At 36.8% G+C, this 18,308-nt stretch overlaps 1 pseudogene; it reads right to left on the bottom strand.

Moving 5' to 3' along the window:
* The window catches only part of LOC104213849 (carbonic anhydrase, chloroplastic-like), a 28,354-nt pseudogene extending 18,443 nt beyond the window's left edge, over window positions 1–9,911 (bottom strand).
* Between the last annotated feature and the right edge of the window lie 8,397 nt (window positions 9,912–18,308).

The raw sequence follows: 18,308 nt of genomic DNA, 5'->3' as shown, positions 1-18,308 counted from the left end.
CTCCAAAGTCAAAATGCACATGATGCAAACAAACGTTCCTACTAGGGATCTGACATGAGGTATTGTTATACTAAGTTTTAAAAACCTGGGTTTATTTGTTCTAGACTTGGCTTACCCGAGTGGACAGCTCGAGCCGAGGGGGGCAGCGTACCGAGAATATAGAAGCTTCACCGGCTTTGCAACTTGTCTGAACCTCGTTCTAAATTTGGAATATGACTCTAACAGAAAAGAAGTCACACGAAGTGCACACTTCTTCATGATTTAGAAGACTTAGAGAGAAGAGGGATTTCGCAACAATTTATATACAGTTCACGGAATATCAAAGCGGTAAAAGCAATCAATTAGCACATTAGGCCCAAATCATGTAACAAAATCAAATAATGGATAAATCCAACTATAACAATTACTCTAAGCTCGAATTCTTGAATCCTGAACCAGAGATTCTGGGTTCGTTCCCCAGGAGAGTCGCCAGAGCTGTCACACCTCCTTTTTTACCTACACCCCGTGGAAGGGATGTATAAGGGAGTTTTTCCAATTAAAGGACAAACGAAACGGGATTATTTATTTAAAAATTTAGAGTCACCACTTGGGAGATTTATGGTGTCTCAAGTCATCGGTTTTAAATTCCGAATCGAGGAAAAGATTGACTCTGTATTACAGTCCGCGAACCAGAAATCCGAGTAAGAAATTCTGTAAACCTGGGAGAAGGTGTTAGGCATTCCCGAGTTCTGTGGTTCTAGCACGGTCGCTCAACTGTTATTTTGAGCTCAATTATTTGATTATAAAAACACCTTTATACCTAGGTGCATTTTAACTTTCAAACCGCTTTTATTTAATTTTTAAAGAAGATTAAACTTCGTTTAAAACACGTCTTTGGATCGCGCCACATGAAATGCACACGCAATCCTAAACATATTTTATTTAACGTTTAAGATTTGATTTGGGTCACATGAAATGCACACCCGAGTTTAGGAAGGTAATATTATTGAAATAACGCGCTTAAAGCAACTACGCGTTTCAGCTTTGCGAGGGCCATGGAAATTCAACTAAATGGCACGCCTCGATTTCTAACGACTAAATTTAATTAAATGAGGGCCATGAATTTTGAAATTTTATTTGGCACGGCATCCCCCAAATTATTCTATTAAAGGTATTTCTAAACTTAGTTTTGAGGGCCATAACTATTGGCATCATTTAATATGACACACCTCAACTAATTAACGCGATCTAATTAATTAAAACATTAAAGAAACTTGAATCCTACTTTTAATACTAATGCTCAAACGAATTAGAAGGAAATCTGCCCGGAAGAGAACATGGTCAAATATTCGAAAGAAAATGGCTTGGGCCATCAATAGCACTGAGATGGGAAAGTAAAAGGCAGGCCCAAACAACAACAGGCCCAATATCACAAATAAAACAGAGGTCTTGAACGCAATTGGTAGTGCATCCAAAGACACTAGGCCAACACTAAAGGCCCAACTGCAGATTTCAACGCCAAATCAGGCATAAAAACTCAGAATTGTACACATTTTATTGAATGCCAATCATAAAACTATGTTAAGCACATGACCAAACTAACATCTTTGCTTCTTTGATTATTTAATCATAAAGCAACTAAAATTATAATTCTGATCTTGTCTGCACCTCGGACTCACGCTTGCCTTGGACTCACAAGACCACATCACAAGGTAAATGAACTTTGGGCCCAAACGAGCCCAAGCCAGATTTCAAGGCCCAATGCTGAAGGCTTTAAGACTCGATATCGAGTCTCCTCAGAATCAGATAACATATGTATAACCTTCCTTCCTAACAATAAACAGGCCTCAACCTGCAAGGCTTGAAATGTATAGCTAAACTAGGGAAACTGAGCAGCATGCTCTCCATTCAACAACACTGGTCTCAACAGGCCAAAACAGACCTGAAACATACTTGACATTACTAAAATTTCTTTGCAGTAGTTCTTTACACACTCATACATAGGATCAGGGACCTTCAAACATTTAAGCTAAGGAAGTGAAAGGGAAATATTTATACAACACCATAAAAGAATCTACAAAGATAATGACAAGAAACTAAATAGCTTATGTGAGCCTAGGAGGACCATGAAGACAAAATATAATAGATTTCGAAGCTGGTAATGTAACAGAGAAGGGCAACAATCAGTTTCTTCGACTCGAATTACATGATTCCAACACAAATAGCCATAACAAGCTTCATTTCTATTCAAAGTTTGAAGGAAATACCTGGAAATAAAATAGAAACCACAAGAGTGAAGAATCTGTAGCTAGCAGCGAGCAGCACAACACAGATTTGAGTAACAATCAGCAAAAACCCAAGTTCAACACAGGTTGACACACAGCAAGCCCCAAGACCCAAATCAATTCACACTTAACCTCAGATGAACCAAAATGCTGCAAACCTTTGAAAACTTTGCAGAAATCCAAACAAAAGACCAAAGGAACAGTGAAAACTTCAAACAAAACTAAACCCCAAAGCTTTTCCAGCACAAGATCAAGCCATTTACACTTAAAGGCTTCAGAAATTATTTTGTAATCTAGGAACAGCTTAAGATTTTGGGCAGAATTCCAATGGAATAGTGTTTTTTTTTCTAAATTTCAATCGTCTAGTGTATTTCTGATTTTTTAGCTCTCCAAAATCTGACTTGAGCTCCAAGTAACAATGTCTTTATAGGCAAGCTACTAGGGCAGCCTCAAAGAGTTCAAAATTGCACTTAAAACCTTCTGAAAGTTACATTTTAGCTTAGAAATCCCTAGTGTAAACCTCAGAATTTCATAATAGCCCCCACCCCAGCTTCTAGGAAGCTTCCTAGTTCGGTTATATACGATTCCCAAGCCTAGACTACCCAAATTACCCCTTAATGACCCTGTTATTACCCGAAGGAACCGGCCAAAACATGGGTCGATTCAACCCAATTGAATTTTTACAGGTCTGGCCTAAACCAGTAAATCAAAGATCAGAGGCATAAACCCAAACCCAACCCAAGTCGATTTGATTGAAACAAAATGTTCATAACAGAGACGAGTATGAACAACAGAAATCAAGTACTGGACTAAGATTAAAGAGATTACCAGATAAAACTAACCTAACTAATCAAGCCATGTGACCTAACATTTTTTAAAATAACATGCATAATAGACACCCATAAACGAACACAAAAGACCTAACGGAACAACAAATAATAGAAGAAACGAAGAAGTAGAGGAGGAAAAGAACTGAGGAGAAGAAAAGAAACATACCTAAGAGGACCCGAACAAAAGGGCCTAAGTGACAGCCTTCAACTCATCGATTCCGGCCCAATCCGAAGTTAATCATATGTTCTTAATATCAAGAACACACGAGTAACATCAATTTAGCCCTAAATCTTCTAAACCTCGATGATTCTGACCTTTGGACTTGTAGGGTTATTCATTCAAATCTAGATTCGATGAGCTTCACCAATATTCGAGGGAAATCGACCCGGGATTTGGGAAGAGGGGGTCAGGGTGGTTCTGTGGTGTGATTTTGGGGCCGATTGGACGAGTTAGGGTTTTGGTCATCCTCTTCGATTCAAGATTCGAAGAGTTCTGATAAGATTCGATGAAGGGGTTTTGGAGATTTGGGAAGAGGGGAAGGAGGGGAGTCTATGGCGTTAATTTGGTGTCGATTGGAGTACCGCCGCCGGTGGAGACGATTTTCGGCAGGCGGTTCCGGCGGAGGTGATGAGGGTCTGGTAAAGGAGATGAGAGGGGGTAGGGGGGTTGTTTGGACAATTATATATCAAGATGAGGTTAGTTCTGGACCGTCAGATCAACTAACCTCGACGGTTGAGATTAAAGGATATCAAAACGACGTCGTTTCGGATGAAGGGGTGACCAGACTAGGTTGAGACCCAGGTTTGGGCCAGGTTTCAGTGCATAACAATTGGGCCGGTGGTTGGATTTTAGCCCAACAGATATTTAATAGCAAATTCCTTTTCTCTTTTTCTTTTTCTATTATTCCTCTTTTCTTTTTTCTATAATTAATTGAAATCCCAAATTAACCCCTAACTTGATCTAATCTTTAAAATTAGGCTAATTATCTACTATGATATTTACAGAAATTAATTACTCCTAAATTAAAAGTGAAAATTACTAATTTAAAGCTAAAAGGCTAAAAATGCAAAAGTAAGCCAATTTTTGTAATTTTTTCATTTTTTAAAACAACTAATTTGCTAATTAATCCTAGAATATAGAGTTAAATACTACATACAAATGCCACATATTTTTGTGTTTTTCATTAGTTAAAATAAAATAAACATGCACAGCCGAATGCAAACAATTAACAGAAAATATCACAAAAATCCACAAAATTGCCAACACTGAAGAAATTATTTTGTTTTGAATTTATGGGAGTAATTCATATAGGGCAAAAATCACGTGCTCACACCAACAAAGAAGTAAAGTAAATTAACAATATAACTACAGAATAGAAAGAAGGAGCTAATGCATAGAAATTAAATTGATAAATGACCTTGTCATAAGAGGGACCATGTTGGCGATGTTTCGAAGCATAAAAGCTTCACCGAGCTAAAAATTCAGCACATGAGATGGGCTCACTCGTGAATCGGAGCAAGCAAACACCAGAAACTGTTACATGGTTGGATACATGATTTTTAACTATGGAAAATTAAATTATGAAGTATAAAAAAGAAAAGAAATCTTCCTACTGGTTGAGCTAATTCAGTGCCTGAGAAGTCACAACTCGTACATTGTGTGACTAGCTAGTTATATTTTACCAACCAATAAATTTTTTTGCTGTGATAACTAATGCAAAGATACTAAAAGGCATTCTGGTACACAAGGCATCCCTCATTTACGCAGGGTCCGTAGAAAGCCTGTACCCGAAGGGTGTGATATAGATAATCAGATATGTGTGAATAAAGTCTCACATTGAAAGTAGAAAAGGAAAAAGATTCTACTTATAAAGAGGTGGATACTCTTAATGGTATGAGGTATTTTGAGGAAAAACATGCGGACTTGGTCCAAAGCAGACAATATTACACTATGTTAAGAGTATCTTTGGTAAAGGCGGATCTAGGATTTAATGTTTATGGGTTCCTGCAACGACTTCGAGTAAATTTCCAATAGTAACTGGGTTCAAATTTAAATATTTGTAGATATTTAATGAATTTTTAGAACACTTTTACACTGTTTGGACAAAAGCTACTGGGTTCACGGGAACCCATATATGACATGCTAGATCCGCCCCTGATCTTTGGGCTATTTTATTCCAATACCCCTAATCTATAGGTCACACAACGATAACTTTACGCTTACTCTAAGGCATAAAAAATAACAAAAGTAATAAGATCTTTTACCTTGGGTTCCTGTCCTTTCTTGAGTTTCTCAAATAATTCTGGATTTTTGCTGATACATGTAAGAAATTAGTTTAATTAGGCTGTGTCATTTCAAGGTTATTTTGTTTAATTATCATTGTGTGAATATTAATGACACACTTTTAACATGTTAGGGAAAAGAAAAAGAAGGGAACATAGGGGCTTTACTCATATATCCCTGTTTTGAAATAATAAAAGCCACTTTGGAAACATATCTTTGTTAAGATACACTCGGATCATAAGCCTATCCTTGTTAAGCTCAATAATATTACTCACCACTGTGAATAGAATTTTAGACTTGAAAATATTTGGTGTACTCATCCTAATTTGGGTAATATAGTTGCAAACCAATGGAAGAATAAAGATCTAATGGGGGCAACCAATTCCTTCACTACCTTTATTATGAAATGGGGAAATGACCACTTTGAAAACATATTTAGCGAAAAGAAATTGCTTCTAGCCAGAATAAATGGCATACAAAAATCCCCTTATCTTTCCTCTAGTTTTTTCCTTCAAAGTTTAGAAAAATATCTAATTAGAAATTATAATAACATTCTCAAATTAGAGGAAGACTATTGGAAGCTTAGATCTAGAATCACCTGGCTAAACGAAAGGGATGCAAATACTAGATTTTTTCAAATAAGTGCATCTAACCGGAGAAGAAAAAACCATATTAGCTTTTTTAAGAATAGTGAAGGAGTATGGATTAACAATCACCTTGACATTATTAACCATACCCTTGATCACTTCTCTAAGTTATTTTTCACTAGTCACACCCTTACAGATATGACTCACTTACTTCATAGCACAACTAGTTTCCATACAATAGATCTATCTGTTTTGGACAGACCCTTAATAGATGAAGAAATTAATAGTGTTATATTTTCCTTCAAACCTTTTAAATCTCCCGGACCGGATGGTTTGCATCCTTTTTTTTACCAAAAATATTGGAAGATAATAGGAGATTCAATGAATGTTTTTTGTCACAACGTTTTTAAGGATAATGCTATTCCTCCAGAAATAAACTCTACTTACATTTGCCTTATCCCCATATTTCCTAATGCTAACAACCTCAATAATTTTCGTCCTATAAGCCTATGTAATACTATTTACAAGATAATCACCAAAATTATTGCAAATAGGCTAAAACCTTTTCTAAACAATCTCATCAGTCCTATTCAATCTAGCTTCATAAAACATAGGAGAGCTAGAGACAATGCTATAATAATCCAAGAGCTCATTCACTCTTTCAGAAAAGCAAAAGGAAACAATGGGACAATGTTAATAAAAATTGACCTTGAGAAGGCATTTGATAAACTTGAATGGTCCTTCATATACATGACTCTTTTTTTCTTCAAGTTTCCTCCTAATATTTCTAAACTTATTATGTCATGTGTAGTGACTTCATCCACTTCTATTTTAGTAAATGGAACAAAAACTATATTTTTTCAACCTAGTAGAGGGATTAGGCAAGGGGACCCTATGTCCCCCTATATTTTCATTCTATGCATGGAGCTGTTATCAAACTATATAAATCACCTAGTAGATATAAGAAGTTGGAACCCTATCTCCCTTAGTAAAGACTGCCCCCAACTATCTCATTTATTTTTTGCAGATGATTTGGTTCTAATAGGCAAAGCAAATAATAATACAACCTCTTCTATAAAATATGTTCTTAGTCAATTTTGTGCCATCTCTGGGCAGACAATAAACGTTAAAAAATCTAGGATAATATTTTCAGAAAATTGTGATACGACAACTAGATCTAATATCTCTAAATCCCTTGGCATTAAGGAATGCAATTCTGTTGAGAAATATCTATGTTTTCCCATCATTAGCAAAAACCCCAGTCACAAAGACTACCAATTTATCATTGATACCATGAGGAGTAAGCTCTCATGATGGAAATGTGACAAACTTAACCTAGCCGGTAGATGCACCCTAATTACATCTACTCTAGCAAGTCTACCTGCTTACTACATGCAATATACTATGCTTCCCCCCAAAACCCTTAAGACTATTGACCAAATTCAAAGAAATTTCCTTTGGGGCTCAACCGAAAATAGGAAAAAACTACATCTAGTTAATTAGGGTATTGTTACTTCACCTAAATAGGAAGGGGGGCTGGGACTAAGGAAAGATCGGTCAAAAAACATAACCCTACTAGCAAGTCTAGCATGGAGATTAGCAAACAATACCACTAATCTTTGGGCTTCAACACTTCTTAAAAAATACTCTCATAAGCCAAAAGATAAGGGCTCCTTCATTTGGAAAAGTGTGATAAGGGGATGGGAACTATGCCAAAACGGTCTATCTTGGACTATTCATAATTCTTCAACCCTCAACTTATGGGATAATAATTGGATAACCAACTCCAAAGCCCTTAAAAGCTATGTCATTGTCCCTTTAACTAAAGAGGAATCCTCCCTTAGGGTATGTAATATTAGAACTAGGAATAATTGGGATTTGGGTAATATTTTCTTAGATATCCCTAAGGAAATTATATCTAAAATCCAATCAACTTTAATCACAATGACACCAAATCTGATTTTTTATCCTGGGATAGTAACTCAAATGGTCTATTTACGACCAAGTCTTGTTACGAACTTTTGGAAGGGAAAGTTCACCCTGAAATCAAAAGTGACTGGATCTAGGAATTGCACTGTCCTAATAAAATTAAGCACTTTTTGTGGCTATGCAACCTCAATAGATTGCCACGTAGAAAATACCTTTCCCATATTGGCATAAACATAGATGAAATATGTACTATTTGTCGTAAAGAACCTGAATCTCTTAAGCATATTTTTCTCGTATACCCAAATGCTAAAACCTTTTAGGATAATCTGGGAACTGACACTTCCAATTCTCATCTTTCAAGCCAAACATGGCTTCATTCTCTACAATTAAAAAGTCCCATGATTCCCAATAAGTTAATCAATTGGAACACTTTGTTTCCCTTTATTATCTAGAATATTTGGATTACTAGGAATAGTAACAATATTAATAATACTACCATTCGCTCATACCTCAGTAAGATCATTGATCAATAAGTCGAATACGTGTTACTTACAAATAGGGAGTCTAATTGGGATAGGAAAGTCATTCTCACCATCAGTTGGACGAAACCTTGTAGGGGATGATATAAACTAAACAGATGGTGCCTATAATAAGGAAAAATGTATAGGAGGCATTGGAGGGATCATAAGGAATGAGAAAGGGGACTGGCTAATTTGTTTTACTTCAAAGATAAGTGTAAAAAATCCAGTTCAAGCGGAACTCATGGCTCTCTATGAAGGACATTGTATTGCAAATAACAGGAAACTCTATTCGTAGGAAATAGAGACTGATGCTACACAGGTAATCACTTTTATTCGTGATGGATGCAAAACTTATGATTCTATTATAAATTGTTGCAGGTTACTTCTGGCACAAATGGGCACTGTGGAAATGCATCACCTCTTCAAGCAGGGGAATGAGGTAGCTCACAAATTGGCAAAACATGGAATGACCAGCTTAGTCTCAAATAAATTAGCATTTTGGTTGTATCCACCACCTTTTGTCTTGGCCAGGATGCTAGCAGACAAGTGTGGTGAAGTTTGTGAAAAAATAAATTCCGTTAAGTGTTGTAGAACTCTAGCTGCTATGGGTAATTCGCATGCCATGCATGGGTTACCATCTATCCTTGATCATCATGATCAAAGCTACTCTTATAATGCTTAGTACTTATGTTTAATAAATAAGTATCTTTATGTTCAAAAAAAGAAATAATAAAAGCCAGTCTTGATCCTTTGAACAGGGTCGAAGGAATTGCAGCTTGTCGTATGTAACTCAGATGTGATTTCATCAATTCTTTCTGCTACAACCGGTTTCAGTTCTTCCTTCTCACTTCAATTGCATGGTTTCAAAATCCAACACCCATAATTATTAATGCTATTGGTTTATTAAATTGCTACTTAAGCAAAAAATGTATATTCGTATGCAAGTGCTATTATGTACCACACTATTACTCCTTTAGTACTTATTACTTTATAATGAATATAGAATTTATATAAACATATATGTTACAATATAGTTCAACTACGTAAATATATTTATTATCATTTCTGGAATAATCATTCAAATATAAAATGAATTTTCAATAACTTTTATAAAAAACTGTTTTAGCAGCTAGATATTTGAAAATATTTTTGTTGAAGAAGTTTTAAAACACAACTTTGAACAAGTACTTAGGTTAAAAGGAACAACTTTGGTTCTTTCTCTAAATATTTAAAAATAAAAGTATCTTACGATTCCTTTTTAAAGCATATATGAGTTAATGTTGTACATACGATGGTCCAAACCTGAGGATGTTCTGGAGTGAAACAATGGCCTTCTCGTAACTTCCCTTTGCCATGTCTTCTCTCTCTGCAATTCCCCATTTTTAATCAGAATTTAGCAAACATACTTTTCTCTCTCTCTACATATGGTGAAATCAAAAGGTAGAGATATATATAGACATTAAAATAGTTGGTGAGTGGCGTATCTAAAATATGTGCAAAATAAAAATAAAAATTAGAGGTCAGTTTAGATTTCAGAAATGGCAAAAGAGGAACTATGATAATCCATAAGTTGTATATGTTTAGCACGAAGAAAGTTACAAGCCAAGAAAGATGTTATGAATAGAACAAAGTCCTACATAATACGAATTGTGTGGTAGCCATCACAGGTGCAGGATTGGCTAGTGTACGACGTTGTTTAATTTTATGTATTCACTAATTTTTCATACGATAACTCAAATAACCTATTCACATAACATAAAAAGGCTAAAAGATGGCCCTATTACTCGTTTGGCAAGAACTTTAATTTACTCCATTGACATGTCCATTTAATTTGGTTGATTTTGAAGTTTATTTAGAGCTACCACATGCACATGACGAAATTGAAGAGTACACTTAAGAAGAAAATCACTTCTTTTTCTCTCGTTTTTATTCTCTAGGTTCTTCGTGTGTATTCCAGACAACAACTATCTTAATTTCGGAGATTAATGATAACACGGTAAAAGGTGAATTAATGATAAGACAGTCACGTATGCTAGCAGTGTATTGTTAATAAGGTTTACTTGGCTAGATAAAAAGACATTAAAATCATCTAAATAGGTTACATGCACCAACAATATAATTATGTATGTATTTAAATTTTTGCATAGAACTGATTATACTCGAAAGAAATAGGTTGTAAAGTCTAATCGCCTCTAATTTCAATCAGATTATATTTTCTCAATGTAAATTTTTTTATACTATATCATGTCGACTAAAGAATATCTATAGGTAAGCTTAAAATGTGAAATTTGTAATCTTAAAAATAAAATAAGCTAGTATGCTATAACATGTAAAAATGACTTGATGATGTAAAAATTCAACAATATACACAATGTAAACTCTAATATAAGCTATATATACCGATCACGACAGAACGAAAGAAGGTGAATTAAGAAATGGTGAGAAGGTATATATATATATATATACACACCAAAGTGGGGTGATGATGGGAGGAAGCTGAAGAGTTATTAAGTCTCGCAAAAACAGAAGGGAGTAGAAATGCGGGTGGGAAATTTGGGTTTCTTTAGCCTGCAATTTATACTTTCAATTAGCTAGTAACTAGTAAAACTAGTTGCCGTGTCTCTATCATCTTTCTTTGTGTTTGGTATATGATTTTTTTTTTTTTTTTTGGTATATGATTGAATACTATATAGAACCATAACTTTCATAGCAAATTTAAAAATATTTATTGAAAACGATTTCTGGGCAAATAAGAATTTCAATCCATTCGATCTAGTCTTCTAGATGCCATAACTCGCCTTAGTCATTTTATTTGTGAAACATGCGCTGGGTCTGACCTTTTAGTGATCACCATATCTCAATTAGCTACTAATGTAAGTGTATTTAAGATTTATTTGAAGTGTAATATTTTTTGATATATTAGTGAATTTAAATATGTGTTAGTACGTTAGTTGCCAATTTACCGGATAACCAATGAATATAATTACTTAAGCACTGACCTCATTATACAAATAATTTTCATACCATTAGTGTATGAACTTTAAATTCATTGCAAGTTTTAAGCCTAGCCGATTAAGTCAAGTTACTTAATTTGGTCTGCGTGGAGAAACAGGCACCCTCATCTTTTTTTCTTTTTTCTTTTTGGGTTTCTTTTTTCTTTTTGGGTCTGCCTAATATATATATATATATATATATATATATATATATATATATAAACAACAACAACAACACCACCATACCCAGTATATTCCCAACAGGTGAGGTTTAGGATGGGTAATCTGTACGCAAACCGTACTTGTGTGTCGTTATATATATCTGTGTCGTTACAAAAGAATGGACATGTTCATTCTTCATCTCGGTTGGAAGATAAGGTCTTATGTAGTTATGTTACTCTCCTTATAATTCTCTTTTTGTGTTAACAAAATAATGTTCTACCTAGAAATTCAAATTTAAAACTAAATAAGTGGTTCTCAAGGAAATGTTGTGAGTATTAAGTAGTATTAGAAGTATAAAAGTCTCTAATATTAAAGTAGCATGAAAGAGATAATACAAATAAAAATTTTAACATATAACCTATGGCTTAGCTTTTCCTAACACCTAAAACATCTAGTTTGTAATTCTCTCTCTTTTTTCCTTTTTTCTTTTTAATAATCAAAGCCACCTTAATGGTGGAGGTAGGCCGACCCTACCATAATAAAAGTAATTAGTATATTTAATAGCAAAAATTTAGGAATGACAATAGGGCGGGGTGGGGCGATTGCGGGGCAGAGTGGGTTTTGTTTTTTATGCGGGGCGGGGTGGGTTTACAGTTCTTATGCGGGTGCGGGCGGCGAGGGCGGGTTAAATCATATTTAAATATTTTTTCAGCTGGGTGGGTTGCGGGTTTAATGTGGGACAACTTTGAATTTTAGTTTTTCTAAAACAAAGCAATTATTTCAACTACAATTTTACATTCTTTTAATTTGAATAAAAAAGCTGACTTGAATTGAATTTATCCATTTCATCATAAAATCAATCTTAATTCCTAACTTGGCATCTTAGAATAACTTGGTCTTTTATGAGCTGGACCTTTTTTTTTTGGCGCAATTAATTAAAAGAGAATATGAAAATGTGGATGGACCAAAATTAAGCCGAAGTGGGTCTACTGAAGAATTTAAGATACAGTTTGGAATTTCCAGATCATGATTAGATTTATTTTAGTACCCTGGATTAGAATTTAGAAATGATCCCGTTCTTACTTTATTTATTTTGCATTTTGTCTTAGTTTTATAAAAAAAATTAGGAGTTTGCTTGAATCGTAGTTATCACTTTTTTACTGTATAGATTAACAGTTTACACTTAAATTTGTGTATGTTTTCTAATATGCATATCCATTTTTCTGCACAGCACTTTGAAAAAAATCTTTTACCATAATATTTCTCATATTCTTTTGCATTTATTCATTCCATCTTTTACTTATTTATTTGTAAGCTTTCTTCAAACTGGTATAAGCCTTTTAGCCATTAATTAATTGAAGAACATCGACATGACATTGACTGTGGTTAGCCTTTTAGCCTTGTGTCTTAATGTACTGTCATTTTGGCTAAAAAAATTAAGGAAAAATTAAAAAAAAATTAAGTGGGGCAGGGCGAGGCGGGTCTAAGCGGGGCGGGGCTGGTTGAAATTTTTGTGGGTTTTGCCAAACCCGCCCCGCCCCATTGTCATCCCTGAGCAAAAGACATGTACGAGAGGAATGTGTAACCTAGCCTTTTCAATCTCTACCGCTTCTGATCTTATGGACATCTGATATCCTCCTACGTACATCCTATGGACATCTAATATCCTCCTACGTACATCCTATGGACATCTACTGTGTATTTAATAAAAGCCAAACATCCGTTTTCCATAATCCTGGCTACCCAAACGTGTCAACAGCTGCTGAAATTGATCGACAACAAGATAGGAAAATCTGAAAACGAGAACAGATAAATGGAGAATGGCAGATGAGAGACAAGCTATTGCTACTATTAGTTTTGTGTCGGTAGAAGCAGTTGCGGAGTCAGAATTTTCGTTAAATGGTGTCAAAATATATAAAAGTAAATATACCAGAAAATTAAAGGGAGTCAATACATAGTATATATACATATAATTTATTTTTTTACCTACCTATACAGTGCCTTTTTTCCGCGAACCCCTTCCTATAAGGTGGCTCCGCCACTGAGTAGAAGGATCACATTCTGACGCGGTTCACATCTGGTTGAAATCTTCTTGAAATTTTCAGGAGTTATAGTATTATTTGTGATAATTGTTTAGTTGTTTACCATGTACTACTACAGAAGTAGATCTAGGATTTTAAACAGATGGGTGCACCACTAACAACGAGCTTGAGACAAGTCATGGAGGCCGGCAAGATGCTAAATATGTAATTCCATCAATTGCGAAGCTAAGATGAGATACGGAGTTAGACAAGAGATATTGAAGGATAATGATTTTTCACGATCCGGATTTTTCACCCTCGAGAGTCGTGATGACGCCTACTAGTGAAAGCTAGGCAAACCAATTAGTCCAATTATTTAACAATTTTCATTTTTAATCCATTAACAATTCCAAAACAACATAACAAAAGCAGCGGAAATAATAATAACAAAAACAGTGCGGAAGACGAAATTTGATAATTTAGATTAATACAAACTGCGGAAGTCTAAGTATAACTCTACCCAGAATTTGGTGTCACAATGTTACGGACCATCTATGAATACTACAAATAAAGTCTGAATAGAAATACACGAATCTGTCTCTGCATAAGTAAAAACAAAAGGAAATGATAGGGTGTATTTGTTCGTGAACGAATTGGGACCACATCTGATAAATGAGTGCACGACAGCCTCCTTGGTGGAGGGCATGGATATTTCCCGCATTCAGGCTTATGCCCAGACCCTAGAGGATCGTAAGCGACAACAGAGGGAAGATAGGGAGCAGGATAGGGGCCAGCATAAGAGGGCGAGATTTGCAAGGTATTCTAATGACTTCAGAGGCAGCGTCAGGCCCCAGTCTTTGAGGAGTTCGGCGCCACCTGTAGCTAGTGCTCCCCCAGAGTTTCAGAGGCCTTAATATGATCGATTTACCCATTCTGGTCTAGGTCAGAGTTCGTAGGCATCAGGCTCGCAACATCACAGGGATACTAGTCAGACGAGACCCACAACACCACGTTGTGATCATTGCGGCAAGGCCTACTTTGGACTGTGCCGTCGAGGTTCTGATGCATGTTATTCTTGCGGATAGCCTGTCCATATGATGCGGGGTTGTCCTAACAGGGGAGGTGATGGTATGGCTCAGCCGACTGGATCTGTGTCTGCTTCTTGGCTTAGCCGACTGGATCTGTGTCTTCTTCTTCCTTATCAGTTCGACCCTTAGCAAGGGGTTTTCAGCAGTTGACAGGTCGTGGTAGAGGCAGAGGTGCAGTGCCGAGTTTGAGGGGTGGTCAAAATCGAACCTATGCTCTAATAGGTTGACAGGATCTCGAGTCATCTCCAGATGTTGTTACAGGTATTTTATCTGTGTTTTCTTATGATGTATATGCGCTGATTGATCCGGGATCTACATTATCATATGTTACACCCTTTGTGGCTAATAAGTTTGGCATTGAACCTGAATTGATAAGTAAACCCCTTGCGGTATCTACTCCGATAGGAGATTCTGTGATTACTAGAAGGGTATATAGAGGTTGCACTATGATGTTTTGTAGTCGTCAAACCTCGGCAAATTTATTTGAGTTAGAAATGGTTGATTTTGATGTGACAATGGGAATGGACTGGTTGGCCTCATGCTATGCAAATGTTGACTGCCGTATGAAGATGGTTAGGTTTCAATTTCCTAGTGAACCCATCATTGAATGGAAAGGGAATATTGCTACACCAAAAGGTATGTTTATTTCCTATCTTAAGGCAAGGAAAATGATCTCAAAAGGTTATATTTATCATTTCGTTCGCGTTAGGGATGCGGAGGTGAAACTGCCTACTTTACAATCAATCCCCGTGGTCAACGAATTCCCAGATGTTTTCCCAGATGAACTCCCAGGCCTTCCTCCTGAAAGGGAGATTGAGTTTAGCATTGATGTGCTGCCCGACACTCAACCGATCTCTATCCCTCCATATAGAATGGCCCCAACAGAGTTGCGAGAGTTGAAGGTGCAGTTGAAGGACTTGCTGGATAAGGGCTTCATTAGGCCTAGCACTTCACCTTGGGGTGCACTAGTCCTATTCGTGCGGAAGAAAGACGGGTCGTTACGGATGTGTATTGACTATCGATAGTTGAATAAGTCTACTATAAAGAACAAGTATCCACTTCCAAGAATTGATGACCTGTTTGACCAACTCCAGGGTGCCAAGTATTTCTACAAGATTGATTTACGTTCAGAGTATCATCAGGTGAGGGTTAAGGAGAAGGATATTCCAAAGACGGCCTTCCGGACAAGATACAAGCACTTTGAGTTCTTGGTGATGTCGTTCGGGCTAACAAATGCCCCAACAACTTTTATGGATCTCATGAATACTATCTTGATGTGTTCGCGATTGTATTCATTGATGACATTCTAGTATATTCTCGTTCGGAGGCGGAACATGCGGGCCACTTGCGGATAGTATTACAGACGCTTCTGAATCGTAAGTTATATGCTAAGCTCTCCAAATGTAAATTTGGTTGAACTCAGTAGCGTTACTTGGCCATGTGATATCTGACGAGGGTATTAGTGTCGACACTCAGAAGATCGATGCAGTAAAGAATTGGCCGAGACCTACAACACCATCAGAAGTCCGCAACTTCCTAGGGCTAGCAGGATATTATAGGCGGTTTGTGGAAGGGTTTTCCTCTATATCATCACCATTGACTAAGTTAACATAGAAAGCTACAAAGTTCCAGTGGTCTGACACTTGTGAACGTAGTTTTCAGGAGCTGAAGAATCGATTGACATCCGCACCAGTGCTCACTCTTCCTGAAAGAACAGAAGGTTATGTGGTATATTGTGATGCCTCAGGTATAGGTTTGGGGGGCGTATTGATGTAGCGTGGGAAGGTGATTGCTTATGCATCAAGACAATTGAAGAAGCATGAAAAGAATTATCCAACCCATGATTTGGAATTGGCTGCAGTAATATATGCTTTGAAGATATGGCGGCACTACTTATACGGCGTCCATGTTGACATCTACACAGATCACAAGAGTTTACAATACATCTTCAAGCAGAAAGAGTTGAATTTGAGGCAGCGTAGGTGGCTTGAATTATTGAAAGACTACGACGTCGAGATATTGTATCATCCCGGTAAAGCCAATGTTGTGGCAGACGCTCTCAGCCGTAAATCAATGGGAAGCTTAGTACATATTGAGGCAGGTAGATGGGGGTTGATTAAAGAGCTTCATCAGCTAGCCAATATGAGAATCAGATTGTTAGACTCTGATGACGGAGGTGTTACTGTACAGAATACATCAGAATCATCTTTGGTAGCCGAGGTAAAAGCACGACAATATGAAGATCCTATCTTAGTACGATTAAGAGAAAGCATTCAACAGTGTAAAAGTATGGCTTTTGGGATCGGAAAAGATGGGGCACTGAGATACCAGAGCCGATTGTGTGTGCCTAATGTGGCAGGGTTGCGAGAGAAGATTATGAATGAGATTCATCAATCCCGATATTCCATCCATCCCGGCTCGACAAAGATGTATCATGATGTCAAGGAGCAGTATTGGTGGGATAATATGAAGAAGTCTATTGCAGAATTTGTAGCCCAGTGTCCCAATTGTCAACAAGTAAAGATAGAACATCAGAAACCCGGTGGATTGCTTCAAAATATAGAGATTCCGACCTGGAAGTGGGAGGTGATTAATATGGACTTCATTATTGGATTACCTCGCTCTTATCATAAGTTTGACTCCATCTGGGTGATAATTGATCGACTTACAAAATGTGCCCATTTTCTGCCAGTGAAGACAACTTACACGGCTGAAGATTATGCGAAGTTGTATATCAAGGAGATTGTTAGGCTTCATGGTGTGCCCATATCTATTATATCAGACCGAGGAGCTCAATTTACGGCTAACTTTTGGAGGTCTTTCCAGAAGGGTTTAGGCACACAAGTAAATCTCAGCACTGCATTTCATCCGCAGACTGACGGACAGGCTGAACGTACCATTCAGACACTGGAAGATATGCTACGAGCATGTGTTCTAGATTTTAAGGGGAATTGGGATGATCATCTTCCACTCATAGAATTCGCCTATAACAATAGCTACCATTCCAGTATTAAAATGGCCCCATACGAGGCACTATACGGGAGAAGATGTAGATCACCAGTTGGATGGTTCGAAGTCGGTGAAACAGAATTATATGGGCCAAATTTGATTCACCAATCTATTGAGAAGGTGAAAGTGATACAGCAGCGATTGAGGACGGCACAAAGCAGGCAAAAATCTTATTCCGATGTCTGACGTCGTGATCTGGAGTTTGAGGTTGGTGATTGGGTTTTCCTGAGGATCTCACCAATGAAGGGTATTATGCGTTTTGGGAAGAAAGGTAAGCTGAGTATAAGGTATATCGAGCCGTATAAAATTCTTCGACGGATTGGACAGGTTGCTTATGAGTTAGAATTGCCATCCGAATTGGAATTTGTCCACCCAGTATTCCATGTATCTATGTTGAGGAAATGTATTAGAGACCCTTCTCGAGTCGTCCCTCTAAAAGATGTACAGGTTACAGAGGACCTATCATATGAAGAAGTTCCAGTGGCTATATTAGATCGACAAGTCCGCAAGCTGAGAACAAAAGATGTAGATTCCATCAAAGTATTGTGGAAGAACAAGAATATGGAAGAAATAACATGGGATGCAGAAGAGGAGATGAAGTCTAAATACCCGTACCTATT

Source organism: Nicotiana sylvestris, chromosome 2 (assembly GCF_000393655.2).
Source record: "Nicotiana sylvestris chromosome 2, ASM39365v2, whole genome shotgun sequence".
In the NCBI taxonomy this organism is placed as follows: Eukaryota; Viridiplantae; Streptophyta; class Magnoliopsida; order Solanales; family Solanaceae; genus Nicotiana; species Nicotiana sylvestris.
This window is presented reverse-complemented; position numbering and strand designations above follow the sequence as displayed.